This window comes from Leptonychotes weddellii, chromosome 9 (assembly GCF_054177405.1).
Source record: "Leptonychotes weddellii isolate Sample4059 chromosome 9, ASM5417740v2, whole genome shotgun sequence".
NCBI lineage: Eukaryota > Metazoa > Chordata > Mammalia > Carnivora > Phocidae > Leptonychotes > Leptonychotes weddellii.
Window position 1 is genome coordinate 92,017,052 of NC_138377.1, and position 18,055 is coordinate 92,035,106.

Here is an 18,055-nt window from a genome sequence, read left to right on the forward strand (position 1 = left end):
CTTCTCCCTCTCCCACTCCCCCTGCTTGTGTTCCCTTTCTCGCTGTGCCTCTCTCTGTCAAATAAATAAATAAATAAATCTTTAAAAAAAAAAAAAAGATTATAACATATTACCCATCCAAAGAATCTATCAGCCCATATTGATACTTATAAATACAAACATATATACAAATAGATAAATAAGTAAGGGATAGGAAACAGTAAGGAGAAGGAGAGTTCTTTGTGTCAAATAATAAAAGTAGAAGAAATGATAGGTAAGAAAATCACCATTTTGTAACTATTATAAAAGATTTGTGTATTTAAAAAAAAATTTTTTTTAAGATCTTATTTTTAAGTAATCTCTATACCCGGGGCTCCAACTCACAACCCCGAGATCAAGAGTCCCATGCTCAAGAGAAAAAAAAAAGTCACACACTCTATCGACTGAGCCAGGCCAGCACCCCAATGATTTGTGTATTTTTAATTACAGAGTGAAAGGAGTCCCTTTACAGCGGAGAGATCTAGAAACACAACCTTCACCAACTGATCAAAGTTAATATTACCAACAATGAGACAACTAACATCATGTGCCTTCTGGTGTGATGCACTGAGAAGGCCACACTATTTCCACCAAAAACTCAGAAGCTGCACCTCCTCATGACGGAACAGCCAGCCAAATCCAAATTAAAGGACATGCCACAAAACCAGTACCCATAAACTTCCAAATGTCAATATATATATCATGCACTGAAATGTTAAAGCTAGTGAATCTCACTGAAGAGTAAACAAGTATTGTATTCTTTGCCACTCTTCTATAGATTTGAATTTTTTTAATGAAAAGGAAAAAAAGGGAGTACAGGTAGTTTTAGAAATAGCCAAACAATATTCACAGCGAGCTTCGAAGAACCAGGGAAAATATCTCTATTCTGAAACTCGGCTCCTGTTGCTAACAGCAGAAAAGCTACTGAATCAAGGGGCACCTGGGTGGCTCAGTTGGTTAAGTGTCTGCCTTCAGCTCAGGTTATGATCCTGGAGTCCTGGGATTGAGTCCCGCATCGGATTCGGCGGGGAGTCTGCTTCTCCCTCTGACCCTCCCCCCCTCGTGCTCTCTCTGTCTCATTCTTTCTCTCTCAAATAAATAAATAAATAAAATCTTTAAAAAAAAAGAAAATACAATAATTCAGGCAGGCATAGGAGCATTCATAATAAATCATAGAGTTATGAATAAATCCTTAAAAAAAAGGGCACATTTGTAGATGTTTGCATTGAATACTTTTAAAATAACTTAAAGCCTGTGTATGAAGTATATTTCCATTTTATTTTTTTTAAAGATTTTATTTATTTATTTGAGAGAGAGAGAGAATGAGAGAGAGCACATGAGAGGGGGGAGGGTCAGAGGGAGAAGCAGGCTCCTCGCTGAGCAGAGAGCCCGATGCGGGACTCGAACCGGAGACTCCAGGATCATGACCTGAGCCGAAGGCAGTCGCTTAACCAACTGAGCCACCCAGGCGCCCAGTATATTTCCATTTTAAACTACACACTTGAATGGCTTTATTGTGTGAAAATGCAGAGCACATGACCTTAATAATACGCCAACTCTTCACTGGTAAGGTGTCCAGGCATTTTATGATCGGGTAGTGAAACAGCTGAATGCTGAACTTCGATTGTATTAAAGTGGTGGCATCTCTTTAGTTATTTCAAAGTTGTGTTTATTTTGTATGATTTTCTCCTGATGTCATAGTACTTTAGATTATCTGAATTTCCCCTCTTTGTGTGCCTATATATGTGATATATTATTTTGAAAACATGTAAAATGCTAACAATTTTTCTGTAAGTTTGAAATTATATAAAAATCAAACATTACCCCCAAAAAATCATTAGAAAGGCTGTGATAACTATCATTGATGTTTGTAAATGGGTGATCACACATGGGTCCCTTTTATTAATGCATTTGAAATTATTTAGCCATCGGGGCACCTTTTCAGAAACGTAAATGCCAATGGAAAGCAATGTTTTCTTAACGGAAATAATAGCCCATTCCACTTTTTTAATAGCTTTATTGAGATACAATGCACATACCATATAATTCACCCATGTAAAGTATGTAATTTAAGGCTTTTGATATATTATTAAATTTTTAATTGTGGTAAAATATGTATGACATAATGTGCCATTGTAACCATTTTTTAAGTGTATAATTCAGTGGCGTTAACTCTATTCACAGTTCCTAACATCACACCATTTTTCTTACTAGAAAAAAGAGTTGATTTTTCAAGTAAAGTGCTTCTAATTCTCTGCAGAGAGGATGAAACCTTTGTGTTTCGATACACATACAGGTTGTGAAAGATGAAGAAGAAATTAGAAGGGAGGGGCGCCTGGGTGGCTCAGTCGTTAAGCGTCTGCCTTCGGCTCAGGTCATGATTCCAGGGTCCTGGGATCGAACCCCGCGTCAGGCTCCCTGCTCTGCGGGGAGTCTGCTTCTCCTTCTCCCTCTGCCCCTCCCCCTGCTTGGGCTCTCTTTCTCTCTCTCAAACAAATAAATAAAATCTTTTTTAAAAAATTGGAAGGGAGACCTGAAAGCCAAGTTAAAGCCCTCAGATCTCCTGCTGACCAGCCCTATGTCTTGCAACTTAAAAAAAAAAAATTTGATTATTTATAATTCCTACTTACTATGAAAATACGTGCTTTTAAAAAGTTTCATCCTTCTAGAGAAAATGTATTTTTTAAAAGGAGAAAAATCCCTCTTTGAGCTATAAGAAAAGTCAGCTATGTGAGTGGGTGTGTCCACGTGGTGATCTGCTGATATAATAAAATGGATTGATTTTTACTTCGGGGGCGGGGGGGCTGGAGGGAGAACAATCTGCCGCATTACATACACATACACATTCAGAAGTAAAACACAAATGTAGTCGCATTTTTACAAAGGTCCTCCATATCTTACTTACCCAAAGAGACAGCCGAACAGTCGGAATGTGAGTTATGGTGGCAGACCCCAAAGAGGGACCATGGGTAGCAAGAGGGCATGAGGCATAGTGAAGATAACCTTGAACCTGAACTCACGCACAGCTGGGACTGGGGCCCTTCTCTGGAGTTCACCAGCTATGTGACCCGGGGCAAGTCATTTCCCTTCTTATGCCTCAATTTGTTCTTACCCATAAGAGGGATTGTGTCGGGGATGCCTGGGTGGCTCAGGCGTTAAGCGTCTGCCTTCAGCTCAGGTCATGGTCCCAGGGTCCTGGGATCGAGCCCTGCATCGGGCTCCCTGCTCAGCGGGAAGCCTGCTTCTCCTTCTCCCCCTCCCCCTGCTTGTGTTCCCTCTCTCGCTGTGTCTCTCTCTGTCAAATAAATAAATAAAATCTTTAAAAAAAAAAAAAAAAGAGGGATTGTGTCGAGCGAGATGTTTTCAGCTGCAAAGAACAGAAAACCCAACTCAAAACAGCTGAGGCAATAAAGAGTCTTATAACGAGAAGCGGGAGGGAGGAGGAGGAGGAGGAGGGCTCGGGTGGGCTTTACGGGCTTTCAGCTGGCGTCAAGCATCCGGGTTCCTTCCATCTTTCCGCTCTGCCAGTCCCTGCTCAGAATAACTGCTCCCCATCCAGACCTCAAGCTCAAACCCACCGCAGTCCAGCAGCCCAAGAGCAGAACAGCAGCTCTATGAAGAGCAAGGAGAATCATTCCTCAAAGCCCCCCAACAGCCTTGCTCCTGCATTTCCATCTGTGAGAACCATGCCAGGTGCCTAAATTGGTGATAAAGGGAGTGCCCCTCCTGCCCCACCTGCCCCACCTGCCCCACCCTGCCCTATGCTGCCCCCAGATGGGGGAGTGGGGAGCGGGGTCCACCCTCTCTGAGGCCCAGGAAGGAGGAGGACAGGAACAAAGCCGAGGTCCAATATTCGCAAGGAAAAGGAGGCCGATGGGGACCCCTGGAATACCTGGTGAGTGGGCAACCACCTGTGTCTGCTGCCTGGGGTTGAAAATAAGACCTGAAGTCTTGATGTGAAGATTAAATAAGATATGTATAAGCTATTTGTAAATGTTCAAACATTGGGCACATGTTAATTATTGAAAATGCAGAGTGTTCAGCACAAAGGAGGGAGTAATTTTGGCTTCTCTGTGTTCATATGCTAGATCAGATTAGCGGAAAACCAAAACTTTCTTCTTCCTTCCTCCTTCCTTCCTTCCTCCTTCTTTCCTTTTCTTCCTCTCTCCTTCCCTCCCTCGCTCCCTCCTTTCTTTCTGTCTTCCTCAAACAGTACCAGAACTAGGCTAAGTAATTGAGATAGAGATATTAATGAGACAATGGCTCTTCCTAGCTGCTCCATCTGCCAGGGAGCACTTACAACTGGTCTTCCAACCTAAGTGCCAAAAGGAGGGGAAAAAAAAAGTAGGAGAGAGCAGAGAGCCCAGCTCTGCCTGAGCGGTAATGAGTAGGTGGTAGTACTACCAAATAAAATAATAGTACATCAAACCTGATTTCGTATTTTAAAATACTTCAAATTTATTTCAAATTAAAATTTGAATGTAGCATGGGACATACTTATGCTAAAATAATTGCTCCATGATTATCTCAAATTCACATTTAACTGGGCACCCTGCATTTTCGTTGTTAGTGAATCTGGCAGTTGTAGGAGTACGGGGATGTTAGAAGAATTGATCTGAATACAATTAAATTGCTGTGGCCAGTTCAGAAAGCTGCAGGGGGGTGGGGGATGAGGGACGGGACGGGGTGGGGGGGTGGGAGTGGAGGGGTGGAATTGGGTTGTTGACTTGAGTTAAATGGAAAGGAATGGAATTTCATTGTTAGGGTGGAATAGAATACATTGGGGTCAGCTGAGTTAAGAGTCAGGCAGGAGACCCAGCTCCTTCTCCTAATCGACGTTGTGCACTTGGCTTACATCGAGCTCTACGCTAAGCACTGGGCATGCCTTCTCCCCTTGCACGCACTCAGAGCAAGGACCAGGGTGAAGCAAGCATCCCCTTTTGCCTAGGATGCAAAACTTACAGGGACACTCATGCTGAGGGCCATGCAAGTGTATCCTCTCTCCAGCTCTGCATCCCCTTCACAAGCCACAGCCCCATTTACAGCTAAGAAAGCTGAGGCTTAGGAAGCCTTAGCAATGTGTCCAGATTCAGTAAATTTGTCAGCAGCAGAGTCGGGAGGCAAACCCAAAATGTCTGTGCCCATAACCCCCTCCATGTACTGTCTCTTTGAGTGGAGAGATGAGCCAGTCTGCCCTCCAGCCCACGCTTCATACACATGATTTCATTTGTGTGGAATGGAATTCACATGACATGTTTAATCCAGAATGAGCAAAGCCTCTCTACGTAGGACAGAATGGAGAGAAGTAACCTGCCTTTGGGGGTGAGGGTGGGGTTTATAAATCCTTGCAACTCTGGCTATCCATTAGCATGCCTGGAAAACTTTAAGAAACGCTAGCCCCACCACAGATCTCTAGCATATAGCATCCACAGCATGGATATTTGCAAGCCCCCCGCCCCAGGTTGAAACCTTCAAGGTTGAAAATCACACAGACCTTAGACTCCTGAATGCCTAGCTGATGAATTAACAGACATAAACTCCAACTCTGAAGAGAGATTGTTTCTGCTTTCCCACTGGGCCCCCCACCAAAGGCCTGAGAATTTTCAGGGGCCAAGTGGGACAGGCCATGGTTTGCTGCGTGAAAGGGAGGTTGGGAACATGCTGAAAGCTGGGGACCTTTGGCCTTCCTGTGTCCTATAAACAACGAAGGCAAGAAGATAGCAAGATGGGTGTTTAGATCCCAAACAGGCTTGTTTTAGTGTAGACAAGACTGACATTTTTTTTAGTCCTGAATTTGGGGGTGGGGCCAAGGAGACAGGTAGAAATATTACTAGTTCTATTATCTTGCAGCTCTGATGATACTCTCTTAGTAGAAAGTCTCTGTCTTGCCTCCTCATCCCTGAAGCGGCCTCACTCGTACACCCAGGACGAGAAGGGATATCTGGAGTTGCATAGAATCTTGTGTTCTGTCATGAGGAGTGAGAGGGTGCAGGACCCAGGTGCAGGAAGGAGAGGTTTTCCATGTGCTCGGGCTCAGCCCGGAACAATCTGAGGGGCCTTAACAGGTCACTTAACCTGCTTGAGCCTCAGTTTTGTCATCTACAAAATGAGGACAATGATTCCTCCTCTGCCTACTTCTTAGACTTGGTCTAAGCAGATTTAAAGGGGATACTAGGGGTGCCTGGGTGGCTCAGTCGTTAAGCGTCTGCCTTCGGCTCAGGTCGTGGTCCCAGGGTCCTGGGATCGAGCCCCGCATCGGGCTCCCTGCTCCGCGGGAAGCCTGCTTCTCCCTCTCCCACTCCCCCTGCTTGTGTTCCTGCTCTCGCTGTGTCTCTCTCTGTCAAATAAATAAAATCTTTAAAAAATAAATAAAAATTAAAAATAAAGGGGATACTAGTTTCAAGCCATGCTTGGGAAATGTGGACACTTCATGTAACTACTAATTTTTATGGTTCAAATTAGAATTTCGTATGTCAACTCCAGGCCCTCATGGAAGGCTACAAATATCTGAAAACCTGCAAGGACTTAAAAAAAATCTTCGATAGTATTTCAGACTCTATCTCTGTAAGCCTTTTAGTTATAGAACCCATAATCTATTTTTCTATGTACTCTATATAGATACTCAAAGTTTGCTACTTGAGGAAGTTTCCATAAATCATTCTAACTTAACATTTCCAGGGACTTAGTACCATACTCTGCAGGTGTTTTCAAGGACCAGAAACAATAGCATCACCTGGGAGATTTTTAGAAATGCAGACTCTTAGGCTCTGCCCCAGTCCTGTGACTCAGAATCTACATTTCGACAAGATCGCCAAGTGACTCGATGTACCTTTCAGTGTGAGAAACCTTGTTCTAGTCACTAACTACAGAGTTTGAGAAAAGCTATGGGAAGAAATGATTCCTCTGCCTGGGATGTCGGAGAAGCACTCACTCAGAAAAGCTTCCAGACCCTTGTGTCGGGAGGCTTTCTTAAACCTACAGGGAGGGCAAGCACCCCAGTGTGGCACGATATCTCCAGAGACAGGAGAAGAGGTGAGAAAGGGAAACCAAAGGCAACCGTGATGAGTGCCAGGCTCTGTACATGCAACCACCTGCAAGACGGACTTCATTACCCCATTTCCCAGATAAAGGAGCTGAAGTTGATAAAAAGTGAGCAACTCTGGGTGTCTGCGTGGCTCAGTCGGTTAAGTGTCTGCCTTCAGCTCCGGTCATGATCCCAGGGTTCTGGGATCGAGCCCCACATCGGGCTCCCTGCTCGTCTACTCTCTGTCTCTATGGATATGCCTCTTCTGGAAATTTCATTTAAATGGAATCCTACAACATGTGGTCTTTAGTGACTGGCTTCTTTCACTTAGCAGATGTCCTCGAGGTTCATCCCTACATTAGCATGAAGTACTTTATTCCTTTTTATTGCCACATAACATGCCATTGTATGGATATAGAACATTTTGTTTATCCGTTCATCAGTTGATGGACATGGAGTTTTCCGCTTTTTGGCTATTTTGGATAATGCTGCTATGAACATTGGTGTGTGATTTAGTGGATGTATGCTTTCAGTTCTCTTGGGTATATACCTAGGAGTGGCATGTTCTAGGTCTTACAGTAACTCTGTATTTAACTTTTGCAGAAACTGTCAAACGGTTTCTGGAGAATCTTTTCACTATTTTGATACTATATTGGATTTGAACAAGATCAGAGTTTAAAGAGACTCAGGGAGCCACAAAACTAAATAGACAAGAAATAGAAATGATTCCATTAACTTTAACCCAAACTATATCTGCAAAGTTGGCAAAAAAACGAATTTGACCAGAACGCAGGAAAGCCAGTTGTCTAAGGGCCTGTGACTGTTGTTGACAGAGCACAGGACCCTGGGCACCTGGGCCCAGTCCCCCACTTGCACTAACCCACTGTGTGACCTTGGGTAAGAGCTTTCCTCTTCTGGCCTCCATTTTCTCCTCCACACACTGAGAAGTTATATCTGAATGTTCTCATTCTCTGTAGCCCTGTGTCCATCTTTGGCCTTCCCATAGCTCTGTGGCTCATGCTTATGTAATTGGGAGTTTTTCTGATATATTCACCCTCAGGCTCCAGAAGCCTCAGGGGATTGCTGGAATTACAGGTACTCCGGAGGACCTTTCAGGAATGGTAAGTCAGGAGGGTTTTCCACTCGTGTGCTCAGCGGCAAGCAAAGTCTGCTACCACAGGGACAGAAGACACTCAGCACTGTGGACTAAACAATGTGGGCACCCAGTTCCTGCATACTGTGAAAATGAGGAGGGAATCCACCTGCACTGAATGAATAAAACCGTAGCAACCACCTCACCAAACTTCACATGTTTAAGCTTTGTTTGTGAAAAGTAATATTTATTACATGTTATTCATTATAAAAGTTAAAACACAGAAAAACGATGATGAAAAGAAAAAGCAGGGACACCTGGGTGGCTCAGTAGGTTAGGCATCCAACTCTTGATTTTTGGCTCAGGTCACGATCTCAGGGTCCTGAGATTGAGTCCTGCGTTGGGCTCTGTGTTCAGCAGAGTCTGCGTGGGATTCTCTCTCTCCCTCCCCACCTCCCTTTCTCCCTCTATAAGAAAGAAAAAGAAGGATAGGAAGGAAGGAAGGAAGGAAAGAAGGAAAGAAAAAATCAAGCATAATACTACTACCCAAAAATAACCGCAATTTACAATTTAATGTTTGTTCTTCTATTAAGATCTTTTTACTTTTAATTATTAACTTGGTATTATACTCTGTAGTTTTTTATTTTTTCCACTTATTCCATGTCATTAATGAGTCATCAGGAACTTGATTTTAACGATTACAGACTATTCCTTTGTATAGGTACACTATTGTTTATTTAACCATTCATTCATTATTAGATATTTATTGGGGTGGCGGGGTGGGGGAGGTTCCTAAGCTTTGTCTCTGAAAATAAACAATGTCCATCTTTGGGAATCCCAAGCACCCTGGCATTCAATGCTTTCACGATTTAACTCCTACCTGTTTACATCCTCAGCTGCCCTAAGTCTCCGATGCAGGCCAGATGTTTATATGCACTGACGGAGCTGTGCTGGGTGTTCAAAGGGGGTGTTAAACTGATCAGAAGCCATCTCTAACTGTTGGCCTGGGCAACAACCCCTCCCCCCAGCTCAGGGGCCCATCCCAGTCCCTCCCCAGGAGCCTTGCCCAAACGCAACACCTGAGACTCACCTGGCCAGTAATCCTCAGGACTGGTCAGTGCCTGCCCTTTACCAGTGTGAACTCTGGACCTTCCCACCGTCCCCAGGGCGAGCCCACGGTCTGTGCTGCTTCCTCCATCTGGAAAGCAGTTCTCATTCTTCTGCCTCTGGCTACATTTTACCAGTCCTTCAAAACCTGATTCAGGTCACCTTCTCCATGAAACTTTATCCAGCTACTCCAGCTTAGTTCCCTCTCTTGGTCCTATGAACTCCTCCAGTCTTCTGAGTGTTACTTTATAGTTACTGGTTTCGTCGGAATACTGTTGACGCGGCATTTGCAATTATATTCTTTGAATTTTCATGCATGCTCACTTTTCTCCCCAGCCAGCTCCTGCGGCCCTCTGAGACAGGTGTATGTCTCAAACTCCTCCTTACTCTCTGGTGCAGACTGGGCTGGGTTTTACCATCTTGTTGCCTCTTCCTAGACACGCCTGAAAACGACTTCCTCATCTCCCTTGCTGTGATGTTGGGACCATTTGAGTTCTAACCAAGAAAATGTATGTGGATGAGTGATGCGCCTCTTCAAAGATCTCATGCAAGCCTTCAACCCTCTTTTCTCATTTCACAGGAGCTGGGACGGCAGAGATGGAGGCCTCGCAGAGATGGAGCCCTCACAGAGATGGAGGTGGCAACCTCACAGAGATGGCGGCCGAGAAGGAGGTGGCCCAGGTCCCCGAAGCACCGCACAGAGAACAACGGCTCAGAAGGCCACTGAGCAAGGTGAGCAAGATTAAACCTTTAATGTGTTAAGCCACTTAGGTTGGGAGTTTGTTAGTGCCCCCAGCCTGTTTTGACTTGGCATACAAACTAAGAAAGGTGTTTACATTTTTAAAGGGGTATAAACAAACAAAATGCAAGAGATGTATGTGGCCTGCCAAGCCTAACATATTTGCTCTCTAGCCTTCTAAAGAAAATTTTTGCTGAGCCCTGGAATAACCTATGCCTCTAACATAACCCTCCATGGCATTTGGTGCCATACAAAACCCACGCATACTGCATCCTTCCCAAATACACAATTTGCATAGTCCATGAGGTCATGTACTTTGTTCAGGCTTCATTCATCTCTGCCCCCTTATTGGTATTGTGCAAATAAACGTTGAACGGATTAGGGAATGCAGACATACCTACAACCCTGTGGATGCACTCAATGCTAGCTGTCCTGGAAGGCAGAGGGCACATAAACTTAAAAGTGAAAGGTGTACCAGTTCCAGTTTATACGCCACCTACATTTACTTGGCCCTCTAACCTTCCCTGTTCCAGACCTTGACCCCTCTCCCTGCTTCTTGGCCTGAATGGTCCTGGCAGAGCTCAGGCTGTTTGTGAGCTCCTAAGGTCCCAGCAGCCCCCACTATCCCCCCCACTCCCAAGGCCACGGGTTGCCTCAGCCTCTCCCAAGGACAAGGGCCAGAGTGCTGGACGCTTCCATCCTGCCCACTGCAGCAAGAATCACAGCGGCTCGATGCCCAGACCTGAGCTGACCTGACTCACGGAGGCCTTGGCTCCTCCAGAGGCTGCCCGGAAGCCTCAGGGTGGCACCAGAAGTGCAGGGGGCTCAACATCCCACCTGGCCAACTTTGATTAGCAAGAGACAGAAAGTGGGAAGGTGTTCTTGTCTCCTCCGGGGCTCCAGACGGCCTCTCCAGAGAAATTGGGCATGACCCCGCAAGCAACTACCCCACAGCTCAGGAGCACCATCCATTATGTGCCCTTCCATCCTCCCTGCCTCTCTTCCCTCTTCCCCTCCCTCTGGCAGCCCTGGGTGAAGCCAGCCAATAAAGCATCAGTGCCTAAGCTTAGCTGCGGACTGTTTTCTGGAGAACTCAAGCTAAGACAAAGGGAAACAGATATGTGTGCGTTCCTCTTACGTGCCAAGCACAGTGAACCTTACCTATGTCATCTCCTTTCATCCCTACTCAAGCTGTAAGACCGTGATTGTCGCCTGGGTCTTCAGGTGAGAAAACTGAGGTACGAGGAAACAAGGCAGCTCTTAACCGGCGGAGATGACAGGGAACGAGGAAATGGGACGTTCAAACAGGCGAAGGGCGCCAGGCCTCAACCTTACATGTCTACCTTTTGTGGCCCCCTAAGTGTTGTGGTCCTTTGAGGAGCCCGTACTTCCTCATCAGTCCCAAGCTGCAGAGGTTTGGGGCAGCGTCTGACCCAATAACAAGCTGTTGTGAGGGGTCCTCCAAAAGACAATACAGAATCAGGAGGGATTCCAGCAAAGGGGATAGAGCAAGAGGTGGGAGGACAGGTTGGAAAGACTGGCTAGGAAGCGATCATGTGGTTCCTCCAAAAATGAGAGGAGAGGCCTCAGCCCCAGCCACTTAGGCCCAGGGTGAGGCTGGGTGAGGGCAGGAGGGCGTCAGCTGATGGGGAGCTGCTGCCCCTGCAGTCTGCTGGGAGATAAAAGTAGCCCAGGCAGGAGCTGGACACAGCTGAGCAGGGCCGAGGGCCAGGCTGCACCGCCTCTGAGCTGGGCAGGTGGCAGGGAGCTCCATAGCTGGTGTGGAGGCGCCTCCTAGGGGCCTGAGGCCACTGGAGAACGCAGGACACAAGGGCCTTTGAGTGCCAGGCCTACAGTGTCCACCAGCCCTCTTCATGCACAGAGTCTTTCTCTTAGCATCTGTTAGAACTCAAAGCCCTCTGCACTGAGAGGAGACCCACTAGAATAGAAATAATCTCAGGCTTATATTTTATGGAAAGATTCAGGAGCTCGGGAGACAGAAGAGTCCTAAGAAAGACATTTGGAATTTTTTAACTCACAGAAGAAAATGTGGGAGATGATCTTTCTGACCTCAGGTGAAAAATAATTTCTTATTTATTTATTTGAGAGAGAGAGAAAGAGAGAGTGCACGCGTGCAAATGGGGGGAGGGGCAGAGGGAAAGAATCTCAAGCAGACTCCCTGCTGAGTGCAGAGCCCAACACAGGGCTTGAACTCACCACCTGTGAGATCATGACCTGAGCTGAAACCAAGAGTCAGATGCTCAACCGACTGAGTCACCCAGGCACCCCAAAAAATAATTTCTTAAACAAGATGCTAAAAGGAAAAGGAAAAGATGGAGGTTTACTGCACTAAAATAAGAACATCTATGGGGCGCCTGGGTGGCTCAGTTGGTTAAGCGACTGCCTTCGGCTCAGGTCATGATCCTGGAGTCCAGGGATCGAGTCCCGCATCGGGCTCCCTGCTTGGCGGGGAGTCTGCTTCTCCCTCTGACCCTCCTCCCTCTCATGCTCTCTGTCTCTCATTGTCTCTCTCGCAAATAAATAAAATCTTAAAAAAAATAAATAAATAAGAACATCTATTCATCAAAAACCATCACACACACAATGGTGAGACAAGCCAGAGACTGGGAGAAGATCACTACAACACATACGACTGGCAAAGAATTAGTGTCCAGAATCTATAAAGGACTGCTACAAATCAATAGGAATAGACAACTTAATTTTTTAAATGGGCAAAAGACATGAACAGGCATTTCAGAGATAAAGACAAAAGGACCACACGCATATGAAAAGATGCTCAACCTCCCTAGTAATAAAGAAATGCAACTCAACTCAAAATGAGCAAATACTGGATGGTGCCCCTGAGCTGGCTGTAGCTGGTTACAGGGTCATGTGGGATTTCTGTGGAGAGGCGAGCATCTTACCTGCAGGCACCTTCCTACTTCCTATCTCTTACTAATCAAAATTTGCCTTGTCCACAGTTACCAGGTTGGCAGAAACTTAAAAGACAATCCAGCAGGGGCAGAGATGTAGAACAATGAGAATTCTCATACACTGCTGGTGGGAGTGTTAAGTAGTGTAACCAGTTGGAACAGTATGACCTTATCTTGTAAAATTAAAGACATACATGCTCTATGAGCCAACACTTTCACTTCTAGAGATACACAAGCTCTTACACATATGCAGTAGGAGACCTATACAAGTATTGTTTCTAATATTCCCAAACTGGAAACAACCCAAATGTCCATTGGCTTTGGGATAGATAAGTAAATGATAGTACACTCCCACCGTGGAATACTATACAGCAGTGAAAATGAATGAACTGCAGCTGCATCGATCAACACAGGGACATCATGGATGCAAAAAGCAAGTTCTAGAAAAATACTTATAATATGATCGATCTCCCTTATAAAAGTTCAGAGGCAGGAAAACTAATCTATTTCTTAGGGATAATCTGTATGTGATGCAGCTATTTTTCAAAAGCACAAGAAAGATTGACACAAAGTGAGGATAGCAGAGGAAAGGGGAAGCATCTGGGAAGGACAAATGGAGGCTTCACAGGGGATACTGGGGATTTTTTTTTATAGGTCAGTATGTATTTTGTTGTATGAATGAACTGTCCACCAAAAACTCTTTTTTAAGAACAAGAGCTGGGTTTTTTAAGGGCAGTCAGACAAGTCTCAGAGGGCATTTTCTATGTGGCTGATCCCATCTGGATGGGCTGAAGATACAACATCAGAGCTGGGGTGGGGGACGCTAACAGGAACAGGGGGCTTACCCCATGCCAGGGTCCAATATGCACACTCTCAATGGGCATCAAATGCTGCCTTGTCGATAAAACAAGCCAAGAATAGACTGAGGGGCTGAAATTCTGAGTGATCACGAATTAGAACTTATTGCTGTACCCAATAGTCCCTGTGGGACATTTGTATAGTGTTTCACAATTTACAAAACCCTTTCATATGAGTTAACTCAGTCGGTTACCATAAGCCCCCTGAGAGGTAGTCGGAGAAGGTTATTTTTATGCCTCTTGTAAAGGGAAAGAAGCGAAGTCTCAGAGAGGTGGTGTGACTTGCCTAAGGCCACACAGCCAGCACTAGGTCTTAGAACCTCAGTCAAGTGCTCCATCTGCCATAGCTGCTGTCTCTCCATTCTGAGGGTGGTAAACAGAGATTCTACCACAAATCCCCCCCACTCCCCCACCCCCAAGCCTGCACCATGCCCCTCTCCCCTCCAGCCACACCCTTCCCTGGAATGAGTCAGCCTGCCCTCTCGTACCTTCCCACCCGCGAGGACTACCTCTCTTCTCTGGCCTTGAGTTATACTCCCCCGTGTTCCAATCCTTAGGATTCTTCTATTTCTCCTTCCCTAAGGAATTTCTCCAGATGCTTCGTTTCCTTATCTTTGTTAGTGCCTCTCCATGGATTTTGATCTACCTCCCCTCTACATCACAAGTTTGTTGACACCTGTCCAGACTAGAACATCCACGGGGTGGCACGTGGGCCAGTCAGTGTTAAGTATGGCTCTGGAGGGTGCAGTTGTTGTCAATGAAACACGTAGTATGAAAGGTTTGGAGAAGCTTCCAGGTGGACCATTCCAGGTTCCCAACCCCCCAATCCAACTGCATTTGAGGATCAGTGAGTAACATCTTAGCTGTGGGGGCTGATGGACTTACCTGACCTCTCTGAGCCTCCATTTCCAAATCTATTACTCTACAAGTGTTTTTAAGAAATGAAATGAAGGGACGCCTGGGTGGCTCAGTCATTAAGCGTCTGCCTTCAGCTCAGGTCATGATCCCAGGGTCCTAGGACCAAGCCCCACATCGAGCTCCCTGCTTGGCGGGAAGCCTGCTCCTCCCTCTCCCACTCTCCCTGCTTGTGTTCCCTCTCTCGCTGTCTCTCTCTGTGTCAAATAAATAAAATCTTAAAAAAAAAAATGAAATGAAATGAAGCAGTGACTACATAGTATGTGTCAATCAAATGTCAGTTCCTTCTTCATCTAATTGTCCCAGAAAATAGTAGTGAGGTATTAAACCAAAAGCCTTTCTGACAGAGTCAAATTGCTCATCCTCACACAGGCCCAGTTTCTAACATTTCCAGTCTTCTCTCAGGAGAAGGACTTCTGCTCTGGCCAAGTGTTTTAGCTACTGCTCGGGTCCCGATGAGGTGCGGTACTTTGAGTTCCTAGAGAAGAAAGGCCCAGAGTTCTTGTTGGAGGCTATGCAGGAAAAGGAAACCAACTCCCAACACAGAAAGCACTCCCAGAGCTGTGTTCTGGAAATCATCCAGGCTGGGAAGAGGTGGACAATTGGGGGCGGGAGCCTGGAAGGAGAGAATCACAGGTTCATTTATATTCAAATTCAGGACAGATGACAGCTGTGATGGGGTCCAGGAGCTAGAGGTTCTAGCTTCCTGTGTAAGCTTGAAGAAGTCACTTCACTTCTCTGGGCCAGGGCTCTGGGCCATAGCAGAAAGACCTTTCCAACGGAGACACTCAACAATGCTTTGCATCCTTCAGAGTCACCAGGAAACGAAATTAACTCTCCAATCACATAATTTTCATTTGCATTATTGTAACCTGGCCTGATGTCCAATTCTTTTATAAACAGTGGGCAATTATGTCATTTCCACTATTGAGTCAAGCACGGCCCAGGGTGTCACAGAATCTCTTCCCTCACTTAGTAGTTCTGGGCAGCAGAAGAGAATTGCACTCTAGATTCTGGAACCGCTGAGCTTTAGGAAGATTCCAGAAGGAGTTATTAACCCAGTGAATAATGAGGTAAATACCATTCTGACTCCCTAGGCTGCAGTGCTGCCATCTTCTGGTGCTTTTCTGTCTTCCAAGGAAAGAACGAAATGTTTAACTGCAATATGAACAGACATTTCACAAAGGAGCAATTGTAAATAATACACATGCAAAAAAGAACCTGCCTACTAGTAGCCAAAGAAATGCAGATTAAGGCAAATTTGGGACCCTATTTTAAAATATTAATTCTCAAGAATGTGTTAAAGTAACAATATTCAAATGTACCTGGTGTTGCAACAAAATTGACTCACTTACATAATATTGGTGGCATTTTAAGTTAGTAATAGCTCTTTGGGGAAGCAATATGGTAACACATAGGATGAACCATATCCATGGTTATCGAAAAGTGATGTAATAAAAATCTACATGAAGAAGTTAACATCAGCAGTTTCTATTATAGAAAAAGAAAAGGAAAAAAATTTGTGTCTAAGTTTAAGGGAATTGCCACATAGATTTTGATAGAGCCACACACTGGCCTCCTATACAGCTATGAAGATAATTATGAAGGTTAACTAGCATCATAGAGAAGTGTTCATTATGAGTGAGCCATAACAAACTTCAAGATAACATCTTTTGCAAAGATGCTCTTTACAGCACCTTCACCGTCTCTACAACCAAAAACACCATCACTTACAAGCAGCTTTTTAAAACTCAGCATCTAGAGACACCTGGGTGGCTCGGTCGGTTAAGCATCTGCCTTCGGCTCAGGTCATGATCCCAGGGTCCTGGGATCGAGTCCCGCATCGGGCTCCCTGCTCAGCGGGGAGCCTGCTTCTCCCTCTCCCTCTGCTGCTCTCCCTGCTTGTGTGCTCTCTCTCTCTCTCCCCCTCTCTCTCTCAAATAAAATCTTTAAAAAATAAATAAAATAACAAAAAAAAAAACCCTCAGCATCTTCTCTTTCCCAGAGTTTCACCGGCAGAATGAGGACATCACCTTAAAGCCACCACTGACACCAGGGCCAGTCTAGGCAGGGAGAACCTTCACTTCCTCAGGCAGCTTCACCCTTAGGGCAGATCTTCACAGGGACACAAGGGGGAGCAGCTCGATGCCCAAAGTCATCTGGATACTAACTCTTCTCACCAGAAGGTGGCAGTCTACACACTTCCTTATGGTGCAGAACCAGCATCTTCCCCAGTTCATCAGTTCAGCCGTGGGCCATGGTGAGGGTGTGACCATGGTGGCCTGAGCCTCAGGCCAAGGTCAGGAGCCAATGGAGGCAATCAATGCTTACTGTGACTGATACTATGAGAGATGGCATCTCTTTTGTTTTACAGTTGGGAAAACCAAACTTCAGAGAGACCAAGAGACTGCCAAGTCCCCCACCCCTCGCAGAGGAGCATTGCCCAGACCAGAGCCCAACTCTCCTTACTCCCATACCTACCCTCTTTCCACCATACCAAATGCCCCCCAGCTCCACAGCAGCACTAGTCTGAAAAAGTGGGCAAGGATATTTCTAAACCATTAGTTAAATGCTTTTTATGTCAAATTATAAAATTGGGGCGCCTGGGTGGCTCAGATGGTTAAGCGTCTGCCTTCGGCTCAGGTCATGATCTCGGGGTCCTGGGATCGAGTCCCGCGTCGGGCTTCCTGCTGCTTGGGAGCCTGCTTCTCCCTCTGCCTCTCTCTCTCTGTCTCTGTCTCTCATGAATAAATAAATAAAATCTTTAAAAAAAAAATTATAAAATTGATCATACCCTTTGACCTCGGAACACCACTTTGGGAGATGTATATTTATACATATATAAGACATGATATAAATATATAAATTTTGTATATTATAAAATATAAAAAACAAAACAGAAGTACGTACAGAGATGCTTAGAATTGAGCTTCATACTATAGTTAAAATGGGAGGGCGCCTGGGTGGCTCAGTCGGTTAAGCGACTGCCTTCGGCTCAGGTCATGATCCTGGAGTCCCGGGATCAAGTCCCGCATCGGGCTCCCCGCTCGGCGGGGAGCCTGCTTCTGCCTCTGACCCTCCCCCCTCTCATGTGCTCTCTCTCTCTCATTCTCTCTGTCTCAAATAAATAAATAAAATCTTTAAAAAAAAAAATCATTATTTATAAAAAAAAAAAATGGGAGGCAGCCCGAATGCCTGATCCTGGCAGAAGTTGGGGATATTGTACTGTAGTCATTATACGGACACTGGGGAGATCGGAGCTGATGTCTGCCTTGTCAGATGGGTACTGTCATGCTGGTTGTTACAATACTGAAATATTTCCATACCAGTTGGCAAAGAGTGGGGCCTGAGTGTCCTCCCACTCCCCAG

General features: G+C 45.4%; 1 long non-coding RNA gene across 1 annotated transcript in view; it reads left to right on the top strand.

Moving 5' to 3' along the window:
* The window catches only part of LOC145723289 (uncharacterized), a 75,144-nt gene that overhangs the window by 54,284 nt on the left and 2,805 nt on the right, over positions 1 to 18,055 (top strand). Inside the window, exon 2 of the long non-coding RNA XR_014148218.1 lies at positions 9,840 to 9,974. This is a non-coding gene — a long non-coding RNA (uncharacterized LOC145723289). The remainder of the gene's footprint in view (positions 1 to 9,839; positions 9,975 to 18,055) is intronic.